Below are 13,161 nucleotides of genomic sequence, written 5' to 3' on the forward strand. Positions count from 1 at the left end.
ATATCTTAAGTCATAATTCCTAGCTAGATGAAGACTTTGCTGCCATTTTTATATCAGCCAGAACACAAGTAGCTACTCATCCAATGTAGTTCAGTGAAAGGTCAGAAAGAGAAGCAGGTGGGTCACCATAGAACCAGATGAGTGGAGAAGGGAGCAGTGACGGAGTTACTCAGGTTCCGCTAGTGCTTTGGGGAGAACATGTTTGTGCTCAGTACCAGAACCAGACTGTTCTTGTGACTGCATAGGGTTTTATCCACATGCCATAGCTTACATTTCCTGCTTGTTAAATTACGTATACATTTTCCATAGTATGGTTTTGTTCTCAGCCATTCCCTTGGATATCTCTATAAGGCACTGATGAGAGATCCTTTTCCAGAGAGATTAAGGGGGTTGCAAACAAAAGACCCCAGCTACCACTTGCAGGTTCCAGATCTCAGAATATATGGGCCAGGGAATCTCCCCTGTGAGAATCTCCCCTACCAATAGGGTCTGCCCTTGGTTCAACCTGCCAAAGGTCATTCATTTGCCCATAGAATGAAATGAAGGAGTTGGAGGGTTCCATCAACCAGATCTTTTCAAGCACATTAGAGTTGTCGATAAAAAAGGGCTAAAGGAATTACCTAATTAATCCAAGCTTCTAAAACTAGTATGGGCTGCTTTCTCCAGTCAATTAAGAAATATTTTTATACTACCCACTAAATTTTCAGCATTTTCTAATCAATTAAAAGGAGAATATAAGTCTTAGAAGATATGATCCTCAACTTCCAATATTTCATCATCTTGTGAAGGAAACAAGACAAATACGCTTGACAGCTAAAAGAGGATAAAAACAGATTAAACTTAGTGCTGAATTAAGTGTCCAGGAGGAAAGACCATGAAGGTCAGCCTAATCAAGAGGCAATTATCTCTGTCTCAGTATGAGGACAGATGGAGAGTGTACAAGAAAACAAAATGTGTGGTATGTTTCCTCATATTTACCTTGAGGGCATCAGCCCTAATAGCCTTATGGGATTTCTGTGAGAAGACAATTTAAGTAGATAGTGTGTTTCCATTCAAGGCTGATGATGGACATAGACACCGTGTAGTTCACTTGAGGATGACCCTCTGCAACCAGTCAGGAGATTCACCTGGAAGCTTCCCTCCCTTTCCTGAGGAGCCTACTGACTTCACCATAGCAACTCTACCCACTGCTCCCCCACAGGCTTTCCTCAGGGTGGGGAGAGGAGACCATGGGCTCCATCATGAACACAGCTACTGTGTCACCTCCCCTTCCTCTCCCCAACCCAAGCAGGGCAGCACCTTTCCTCCATGATGACCATGGAGGATTACTCAAGATGGACATCTGGAGCAGGCTGGACCTCTGTCATTTGATGTTGCAAGAATCCAGGAGTTCCTTGAATGTTGAGTGGCTAGCTCGACGTTCTGCTGACTTGTGGAGACCCAGTCAAAAGGAGTCTTTCACTTGAGCAGAGTCTGAGGGTGAGACTTCCTTTGCAGGGGCTGAAGAGATAGAGATATCCCTAGGTTCTCCAAAGAACCACCTGAATGCCCACTCCATGAGGGCCCTAGCGTTTGGATTCCCAGCTTAAGAAGAGCATGAAATGTCATCAGCGAGTGGACTGCAGCTTTGCCCAGTCAATCCAGGAAACATTTGCCTTTTTCTGTTAACCTTCTCACTCCATCCTCAGAGGATCCAGTGCCCAGAAGTGAAAGAGGGAGGAGGAGGAAGGTGAGGAGGAGGTGTGCCCTGCTTTGTGGGGAGGAGAAGAGAGACATAAATGAAGCTGGAGAGTGGTGTCGGCTGAAGAACAGCCCCAAGTCTTGAGTACCAGAGTGAGACTGTTCTAAGAATGGAGGGGAGTGACGCAGAAGTGAGAAGTGCAGGCTGTATTCAGGAGTCTGCTGCCTGGAGGACCCCAGAGACAGTTCAGAAGCATGCATATTGCAAAAGGAAAACTACACAGTTCCTGGCCATCATCCCAACCCACTGACACTTCACAAGAGGCCAATTCCATGGTAAATGTGAGCCAATGAATGTGTTCAAATTTCCAAAGGTTAAGCTTTGAACTTGTACATAAACCTATAGCTCAAGCTTAGTCAATACTATCACAGGTGCTTTTTATCAAGGAAAAAAGAAAAAATAAGTAGCAAATGACTAGCTTGATCATAGGATCCTAAGGTACATGATTCATGGCGCTATTTTCTTTTTCCCCTGCTGTGTCTCTAAGAAGTTTTAAAGTGACCCAGAAAAGGCCATTTCCCCTCATTCAGACCAACCTCAATTTCAGTTGAGAGACAATTCTCCAACAATGGTTGTTTTGGTGAACACGACTTTTATCTTACAAAGACAGTAACTATATGTGTGAAAAGCCATATTCATATAAATAGGCAGCCTCTCAACTCAACCACTGGCTACAAAGCAGGTTTCAGGACTTGCCATTTTAGGTACTTTAACTGTGGGAGAATTACTTGGATGGGGGAATCATTATGGCCCACATATTCAGAAAGTCCCAATTAGGCATAGAAAAGTGCACATAGAATTGCTGATGAATATAATTTTTTCAGTTGTAGTTTATTTTTTATGCCTAAGTTCCAATTTACTCCATAGTGCTCTGGCATCCTGAAAACATTAATGAGTGTGCTCAAAGGGTCATTGTGAGGAGGGCCTATAATGTCATTCACATTAGACCCCAATAACTTGCTCTAAGGGTCCTGCTATTTATTTTTGGCACACAGCAAAAGGGAGCCTTTTCTTATGTGAGCGTCCTTCTCATGTGTCAGCCCCCCTTCACAACAAGAGAAGAAAATTGGAGGGGATCCACTTGCTTTGCCCAAGGTCACAAAGCTAGTGCTTCTAAAGATGAGATGGACATTTTCTTGGCCGTCTTACCAAGCTAACATCCACACCGAGGCCTTCTTAACATGGCGAGGACCATGAGGGGCCATCACCCTCATTACTCCCATGTCAAGACCATAGAGAAGATATGCAGACAGCCTTAGGCTGTGATTCTGGACAACAGACAGTCATTTCCTAAAAGTGGTAGATGTGAATCACCACCCAAGTTATTCCTCTGTTTCTGCATGAAACTTCCCAACTCCCAAAGAAAAAGAATGCCCTTAACAAAATATCAGTGCCTTTTGCTTGACTGTTGAACTTCAGTGTTGGTCCTGCCCAGCCTCCCTGACCACACACATAGGCACAGGGAACCCTTTCATACCACTGCTGTGAAACATGGCCATTGGTCTGAGTGGGTCTGGACCAGAGGAAGTTGGTGTTTACCACTTCTGATGGCAACAGTAAGATAAATCAGTTTGAAGCTATATTTTGGGTGACTAGCTTGATCCTTGAAAACCAAACTTTATTACAAATTTTCTTTTCTTTTAAAAAAATTTTTTTTAATTTAAATTCAAGTTAGTTAACATACAGTGTAGTTTTGGCTCAGGAGTAGAACCCAATGATTCATGTCTTACATATGACACCGAATGCTCATCCCCAAAAGTGCCCGCCTTAATGCCCATCACCCATTTAGCCCATCCCCCCCATAAGAGACTTTTAAATACAGGGAACAAACTGAGGGTTGCAAATTTTATTTCCTTATCCTTATCAATAAAGACATGTGGTCACTGCAGACCCTACCTCAAAATCCCAAGGTTAGATCATTTTCAGTATATTCTAGAACTTAACATTCTTGTGAAAAAGCTTCTGAAAGCTGAGCAGACAGATGAGTGTGTGTGAGGATAATGGAAGGTGTCCTGGCTTGAATTGTGACTTCCAAAAAAAGATGTTGAAGTCACAAAACCCCCCCGTAACTGTGAATGTGACCTTATTTGGAAATAGGGTCTCTGCAGATGTCATCAAGGTAAGATGAAGTCAGACTGGATTGAGAGGGGTGGGGGGCCTAAATCCAATGACAGGTGTCCTTATAAAGAAAACAAAATTTGGACACAGAGGCACAGGGAGAACTCCATGTAATGACAGAGGCAGAGACTGGAGTGACACGGCCAGAAACCAAGCCACGCCAAAGAGCCACGACCACCACCAGGAGCTGGTAAGACGCAAAGAAGTTACCCACCCCCGAGTCTCAGAGGGAGCAGGCCCCCCAGGATGTTGATCTCGGGCTCCATAACTGTGGCAGGATCATGGTCTGTTGTTTAAACCACCCAGCTTGTGGTACTCTGTGACCGCAGCCCTAGGAAGCTATTACAAGGTTGCATAGATTCTAGGGTATTTTTAAAAATTATTTTGCTCATTAAAAAGCATATATTTAAGAGGGCCGCAGACCTCACTGACATACCCATGTCTCCCTTGCAGAAGCTCATAGGTAGCAGGGTGTCTGGGTGGCTCAGTTGGTTAAGCATTTGATTCTTGGTTTCAGCTCGGGTCATGATCTCACAGTTTGTGAATTCAAGCCCTGTGTTGGCCTCTGTGCTGACAGTGCAGAGCCTGCTTGGGATTCTCTCTCTCTCTTCTCTCTCTCTCTCTCTCTACTCCTCCCCTGCTTATACTCTCTCCCTGTCTCTCTCTCTCTCTCTCAAAATAAATAAATAAACCTTAAAAATTTTTTAAAAAACAGCTCATAAATAGGAAAAATATGATCCCAGGAACCCCTCCCAGTGGCCCCATATTTTGCCTTCTTCAGCTTCAGGCTGCAGTGAGTCTCATCTGGAAAGAGAAAGGGCATAGGGACCCACCCTGCCCACTGCACATCTGGATCCTGGCTGCAGGGCGTCCTTGGCACCTACTCCTTCAACAGCAGAATATCAAGGGTTTGAAAACCCCATGTGGGTGAATGGATAATAAAAAGCGCATCAAGTAAAATTCCTTGAAACCCTGGTACAGGACCTGTATCAGAGCACACGTACTGAAATTGCAGTGACAGGTGTCTCCAAATTTGGTCAACCTAGATAGGGTATGGTTAAAAGCTGAAACATGGGGCCGTGAGTCAGCAATGTTGGCATCCCCATTTCTGTCTCCTTGCTGCTCTACAGAGCATGCATCTGTGAACCGCCCCAGCCTATCTGGACCCCAGGAACCCCAATATAACTACACCTGACTCCCCAGTACTTCGAATCACCACATTATCAAGAAATCACGGGAAAAATAAGGAGTCACATTAGATCTAACAACAGAGTGATTTGAGTTCCTCAGAACCGGGGAAGGAGTCGGTGGGGGAGACACATTCTGAATATTTGGTTCTTTAAAAGCCCCACATCTGTATTTCAAGCAAGCAGATGCTGAGGAGTAGCGATTCTGGAGATGACATTGACTCTGATCAGTCACCTGTGATAATTGTTATTAATAGTCAAGTTTGATCTCCAACCCAGTAACATCCTTCACACGGGCCAGATCCTGGCCTGCTGTGTGTATCTGAGCAGCCCAACCCCTCATCCAGAAAGCCAAACACTTGTAGCAATCTGGCAGGACAAGAAAAACTAAAACAATGAAAGCCAAAACCACTCTGAAATGATCTCAAACTGAAAGTGCAGCTTTGGTAAAAACCAGTGAGGAACGGCTGATTGCATCCAGGATTCCAATGACAGTGGGCCAAAGGGGGTCAGAGCATAGACGCAGATGGAAATGGCCCATGTTGGAGAAGACTTGTCAAAGGAAGACCAGGATAACGGTTACATGTTGTTATGGGTTGAATTGTGGGGTCTCCCCCAGAGACATGCACAGGTCCTAGTCCCCAGTACCTCAGAATGAACCTTACTAGGAGATTGGGTCTTTACAGAGGTAATTGAGGTAAATGAGGCCATCAGGTGACCCTAACCCAACATAACGTTGTCCTTGTAGGAGGGAACACATGAACACAGGGACTCAGAGGAGAGAGGATGTGAAAAAAAACACGGCGAAGACAGCCGCCGGGAGCAGATTCCCCCCTCTCAGCCTTCTGGCCTCCAGAACTGTGAGACAGAAAAGTCTTGTAGTGTGTTTGCCACAGTGGCCCCGGGAAACTGATGCAAATGTCATCTCCAAAGCCCTCCTCAATTATTTCCATTAATCAGAATGAGTTTTCCATCCTACGTTTTTAGGGTAAAAAATGTATACGAAATCACATCAGCATCCTTGATGTACTCTTTTCTTTTTACCCATAGGGCTTATTCTACCAGGCACTGTTCTAAACACTTAATGAAAATGAAGCCATACATTCCCCAAGACACCTCTCTGAGGCAGGATTATTGTCATCACCCACAGTGTGTGGATGAGGAAACCAAGGCCAAGCGGGGGAAGGAGTGTGTCAATGTACTTGACCACTGGGTGACCCTGCTTGTCTTAAAACTACTCCCCCCTCCTCCAACTTCTGGCCTATCAGTTCACCATGGTCTGGCAGCTCCAGTCCTGCCCCACACAGATCCCAACATTCAGTTTGGGGGTTTGGGGAGATATAAGACCTTGTCTCACTCAAACCAAAGCCCCCCCCACCAGGGGAAGAGCGTGTAATCCAATCAAATTGTGCAATTAGGTTGACAGCACCTGGGTTTCAAACTGAAAATAACACCAACACCAATGTTGGGCAGGCCTGGTCTTTGACCCTCTTCCCCAGCAGAGTGAACAGGCAACGTCACAGCCTGAGACCCCAGCTCGGCTCCCTTCCCACTCAGTGAATTACAGAGTGGGCTGAGATGCAGGAGAAGCTTCTGCTGGGAGGTAGAACAGAGCCATGGCCCCCGCCCCACATTCAACCCTTGTCCTGCCCGCCAACCCACACCTGGTCAGGTGATCTGGGGATGCCCACTCTACTGTAGCTGGTGACGCAGCTCACAGGCTGGGGAAGCTATTCCTCATGTGACAAAACAGAATATGCATGTCTAAGTTGTTTTCCCCTCCCTCCAGATAATTGCTGAAAGGGATGTGTTCAGCATCCATGGGAGTCAGATGTTTAGAACCTGGGGTTTCTGGATTAACTGCAAAATGTTAACCAACTCACCATAAGCATTCCTACCTGACACTCCTCTGGGAACATGAACGCACATATAACAAGGCGTTCGGGGGGTTCCATTCATTAAAATTAATTTCACTGCTAAAATTAAAATGCCATTGCAGATGGAAAGTGAAAATGTTTGTAGAATAGGCAGGCTGTAAGAATGACTAGGGAAGCAGGAGCTACACAGGAAGTGAGACAACAGAGCAGAAAGAGGTTGGCTGGGGTGTGGGGCCCGAAGCTCGGGGCTGCCCCTCCCCGGGAGTGTTTGTGGCCGCTGGGCAGAACAGACCTTCTCTCCTCAAGGTGAAGTTCGTCCCAATCAAAAACCTGATTCCTCTCAATCGATACTCAGTAGAGGGTTTGTAAACCTGGTGGTTTAGTTCAGTGCTTCTCAGACTTAGTGCATCAGAATCACCTGAAAGGCTTGGACAAAAACACAGGTTTCCGGCCCAGAGTGTCTGGTTCAGCATGTCTGGGGCGGGGCCCGGGCCTCTGCATTGCTGACGAGGGCCTGGGTGATACTGACATTGTGAGCCAGCCCAACCCTCTTTGAGAACCACTGCTTTGGGTAGTAGAGGCAGAGAGAGGAAGTGGGAACAGTGTTACCTCAGGAGCAGGTCCAGGACACCTGAGAGGGCCCTTGAGGGCAGGTGTGCAAGCGTGCAGGGCATGAAGGCAGAGTCCATTAGTCACTTGTCTGTGAGCAGCCCCTCCCCACACATGCTGAGCCTGGTCTTTCCATAAACCGCCTCCTGGCGCTGCTCAGCTGATGCCCAGTGCATTTACCAGCTGCGCACCTCGGGCAAGCGTCCTGACCTCTCTGAGCCTTGCTTTCCTCATTTAACACAAATGAAATAACACATGTAAAATACCCAGCTTGGCACATAGGGAACTGTAATAAATGTTAGCATCAATATTATATCACTTATTACTATTTAAAATTTTTTTTGATGTTTATTTTTGAGAGAGAGTTTGCATGCCAGTGGGGGAAGGGCAGAGAGAGCAAGAAAGAGAGAGAGAGACACAGAATCCGAAGCAGGCTCCAGGCTCTGAGTTCAGCACAGAGCCTGACCCGGGGCTCGAACTCTGACCAGTAAGATCATGACCTGAGGTGAAGTCGGACACTTAACTGACTGAGCCCCCCAGGCACTCCTATCGCTTTTTACTGTTAATGAAGAATTGACAAAATGTACCAGCTGCAGCAGCCACAGGTGCCCTTTGACCTCCAGGCCATCACATGCTCCATCAAAAAAGCAGACATACTTCAAGGGACTAAGGGACCAATCTCTGTCTGCCTCAGAGAGCTCTGCCCTTTGAAGAGGTTTTCAGGACTCGCTTCGTTATAGAAGCTGGAAATCCCATTTTGGCCCAGGGACCATTAGGCCACCACCAGAAATCCTAACCTTCTGACATTGCTTGTATCAAGGGCCAGGTGGGAGTCTAAGACTTACTGGAACAGGAGGTAAAAGAAAATACATAAAATTGTAGGGACAATATCTACCATCAATTTTTCCCCTCCATACTTGTTATGGGTTGAATCGTGTTCCTATATTGAAGTCCTAACACCCAGGACCTTGCAACCTGACCTTATTTGGAAATAAGGTCATTGCAGATATAATTAGTTAAAATGAGGTCATACCAGAGTAGAATGGCCCCAGTGCGATATGACGGGATATCTGGACACAGACATGTACGTACACAGACAGAACGCCATTTGAAGATGAAGATAGAGGTCCAGGTGATGCTTCTACAAGCCAAGGAACGCCAAAGACTGCCAGCAGCCCCCCAGAAGCTCAGGGAGAGGCTTGAAGAAGATGCCGCTCCATAGCCCTCAGCAGAAGTCAACCCTTGCAGGCACTCTGATTTCAGACTTCAGCCTCCAGGACTGAGAGATGGCACTTCTGTGAGCCTCTGTTACAGCCGCCCCTGGAAACTGATGCATTTACTCAAGAGGAGCAGCCCTTGGCTTTGCTCAGCTCATACTGTCACTGAAGGAAGTGACAGGCAGAGGAGAAACACAGGAGACAAGAAAAGACCAGATGTCTCTGCTTGGCAAAGATGGAAAACATCCAACAGAAAGGTCTGAAAGGAGGAGGAGATGGATGATGCGACGTGCATCCTTCCTGTCCCTCCAAGAAGCTTCAGCAAAAGCACTGATCTTCAATGTCTACAGCATCAGAACTGAGTGCAAATGAGAGAGTGCATGAGCTGGTGAGGGTCCGTGTGTGGGTGTGTGAATGTCACAGTGTGAGGCCTGTCCTTCAGCCATTCCTGGGCACAGCTACACAAGGGCTCTGCTCTTCCCTCATGTGCGTCTGTACAGCTCCCTGTGGGCCTGGTCCTTGTCCGGATACACAAGCAACACAAGTCGATGCCTTAGGTAAGAACCCTGAGCAAAGGGATGGCAAGGAGTTTTAGCAGTGGAATGTTTGTATTTGGACATACTGGAGGCCCCGTGTACGTCTAGATCCAGGAGGCAGTGGTGTCCCACAGGGTTTGGAGCTAAGAAGTCCAGGCTGGAGATGGGAGTCTGAGACTCTACACCATAGAGACAACATTACAAGCCATAGGAGTGGACGGGAGCCTCCTGGAGAAGAAAATGAAGTGATAAGGGAAGAGGTGATGCCTTAGTAGGTGACCAGAAAAGAAGGATCAGAGAGCGAAAGAGAGAATGCTAAATGGAGTATGAGGAGAACCAGAGCCCTATTCCAATAGGCAAGGGAGAGCTTCCAAATGAAGGAGAAAGAAGAGAGTGAAAACCAGTTTCTAAGCTGAGAGGAAACAGAATATCCATTGGAGACAGCAACCCCCACACCACTGGCGAACTTGACTTTCAGTCCAGTGGAGATTGAGAAGCCAGATGACAATGAGTTGAAATGCAGGTATGGTGTGACTACAATATCTGTGAGGCGCAAATCCTGGGGCTGTGCTGGGCTCACTCTTCCTATCTAAATGAAAAGTGTATCCTTTTTTGAAAGATAACATGAAATTGGATCCTAATCAATGGTTCAAAATCTCCATAGATGATTTGAACAGCTTGTTATGGTTTCACCAAGTTTCTACTGTGACCTTCTGTGTTTGGGGCAAAAACACTTCCCACCCCCCTGTTCTTTTTGTCCTATGGCTCTTAACTGTGGTTGAGGAAAAAGTCCATATTGAAGCGAAGTCAAGAAACACAAGTTACTATTGCAGGAAGTTTGGATGTGATGGGAGGGGTAGAAATTGACTACAGAGTGATGGATGTCAAGGAAGGGATTTTTTAAAGGTGCTGGAGTCTTCACCTTGCACATAGACCCTTAGAAAATATGTAAGTGAATGAGGGAAAGATTGAGGGTGGGCTGAGAGCAGAGGCAGCCCCAGATATCTACAGAACAAGCTGCCCCACAACGCTTGACATGGGCTGGGAATATCAGTCTTCTGTCTGATGGCTGTGGGTACCATGCTGTGTCTATCTGCCATATCTAGATAGATTTACCGACTACAGAATGCAGATGACACTGTGTGTGCCCCCCATTCTCCCTTGAGGACCAGAGCCATAGCTCACAGCTGAGATCTTTTCCAAGACTGGCCTTCGTTGGGGAGGGAACTGTCCTGTCCATGGCACCACCCCCTCCCTCACCAGCCAGATGCCAAGGACTGGTCAGTGCTGGGTGCAGACTTAGCGTTGACTTGGGAGGACTCTCATGGAGTCCAGTTCTGGAGTCCCTTGTAAGTCTGGCCGGGCCTTTTGCAATTACATCATCTCCCTCTGCCCAGGTCTTCTTCCCTCCTCCCTTCCGGGTGCTGCTCCCCAGAACACACCCCCAAAAATTTTCCTTTAGACCCACCTGCTAAACTCAGAACTCCTCAGATGCTAAATCATAATATCCCCAACAGGAGGACAACATATTGGCAAATTGGAGTAGAAAGGGATCCTGACATTCATTTGAGATCTTGAGTGTTTTCAAAAGTTTAGGTATAGATAGGAATTGAGAGGATAATGCTAATTTCTTAGGGAATTTTAGAGAAGGAAAGCCTGTGTTAGCAGTTTGGATGAGCAAGTTATCCATTGTGAAGTAGCTTGTTGGTTCAGAATCGGTCATGTGCCAGCTATGTGCTGGGTACTGGGTGCAGGGTGCCCATGATGAGGCCATGGGATCTTGTCCTCCAGGACTTCACACACCATTGGGCATCACTGTCAGAGAAGGTTGGTGGGGGAGTCCAAAATCCTAGTGTCTTCTTCTGTTTGCTTATCCTGCAGACACTTCTGGCCTGTGTTGACACTTCATGAAGGGACACTCTGTGGTCTCTCCTGCAGCTCCCTGTGCAGAGATTTAGCAAGGAACTTGCAAGTTTACTGCTTATGGTTGGTCAATGCAAACATACCCCCCATCAACCAGAAGCAACTTAGGTGTCCATTCTGGGGGTGGGATGTTCACTGTTACACAAAGAAAGGGTGCCAGACCCACAAGCCCACAAGTGGATGCAGTGGGTTCGTCTTAGCTCAGCCACGGAGGAGCTATGTCACCAACAGTCTTGGGTAGATGTTTTGCCTGTCTTTGAGCTTCTTGTTTCTGACATATAACATGAAGTGCTTGGACTAGAGAATCTCTCCTTTCCTTACTGGTTCTGAGAGATTCTTGTATTGGGGATTTTAAAGGGTCTTAATTATAAAGGTGTGGCGAATGACTTATGGGTCACCCAGAACCCCCATCAGGACAGAGGTATTCATTTCTCAGCTGCTGGGATTGTTGGTGGCTGAAGGTCTCAGAAGCATCCATGTGATGAGTGCCCTCTCACAGGAAGTCCTGTCCTTCCCTGGGGACAGTTCGCACCCAATGATAGATCAGTGTAGGGTGTCTTGAAGTCCTGGGCCCCTTGCCTCAGGGGGCCAGCTAAAGTACTACCCCAGGTCTGAGGCTCCCTGAAGATCACAGAGGTCCAGCCCTTCCCTCTGCCCCATACCTCTCTTTCCCTGGAGCCCACCCAGGGGAAATACCTCTCAGAAACAAAAAGCAGTGTTGAGCAAGCAACAGAAGAGGGAATTGACATAAAGTGGGGTGCAAGATGGCAGAAGCCATGGAGTAGCAAAGGGACACAGCCAGGTGGTGTGCAGGAGCAAGAGAGGGAAAGTCTTGCCCACTGTCCAAAAAGCAAGACCAGGTGGTGCAAGGTGATGTTGCCCTGCTTGTCTGTGAGAATCTCAGGTGTGATGAGAGCCAGCACAGGTGGCCAAGTCACCACCTCATGCTCCCTGGGCTGGCATTCAAGGAATGGAAAGCCGGTCACCTTCCTGACCTTGGAGACAGGAAATATGGGCCGCCATGTTCCACATGGGTGGCCTGTGCACAGGACTGCCCAGCCCCCTCCCCACCCCTTTCTGCTCCTTCCTCTCCCTCATAGGTGATAATTTCCTCCCTCAGTGGACCCCACAGGAGTAGCAGAGTTTCTGCTTTCTTAGACTGAATTCCCAAACTTCCTATCAACACAAGCCCCTCTCAGTATTCCTTTCCCACCCACCCATCCTACCAATTATATGGCTACCACTTAAAAGATTTGGCCAGCTAAAAACGAGGTCACATTCCAAGGGCCCATGTCAGACATAGCATGTAGTTGTGTGTGCCAGTGTGGTCTGGGGTGCATGTCTGTGTGTGTGTCTATATGGTATGATGTGTGTTGTGTGTATCTGTGTGTGATGTGTATTGTGATGTGCGTGTCTGCATTGTGTGGTGTATGTGTATATGTGTGTGTGGGGGGCTTGTGTCTGTGATAGATGTGTGATGTGTGTATCTACATGTGGGATACATGTGTCTGTGTGTGTGTGTCTATCTATGTGTGTGATGTATGGATCCGGGTGGTGTGGTGTGTGTGTGTCTGGGTGGTGTGTGTGTGTGTGTGTGTGTGTGATGTGTGTATCTGCATGGGATATGTGGGTACATTTGTGTAGGAGCCAGTCAGGGCTGAGACTGGAAAGGTCAGAGTGACCTTGATCATGCAATGTCATGACTTCTTGCTAAAAGTCAAGATTATACCTTCTGGGGCCACAAACGTGTCTGAGCAGAGGAATGTGATCCAATCAATCCAATCAATGCTTCTGAGAACAGTGAGGGCACCAGATGGCAGACGGATGGAAGGGAGAGAAGAGAAGGCCAATGGGATGATGATCCCATCTGAGGTGGGGAGAGCCTGAGCTCAGACATCATATCTGGGATCTGATTGGAGGAGAGGCTATGAGAGACATGTGGGAGGCACATTA

Source organism: Panthera pardus, unplaced genomic scaffold, assembly GCF_024362965.1.
Source record: "Panthera pardus isolate Hobbes unplaced genomic scaffold, ASM2436296v1 HiC_scaffold_16, whole genome shotgun sequence".
In the NCBI taxonomy this organism is placed as follows: domain Eukaryota; kingdom Metazoa; phylum Chordata; class Mammalia; order Carnivora; family Felidae; genus Panthera; species Panthera pardus.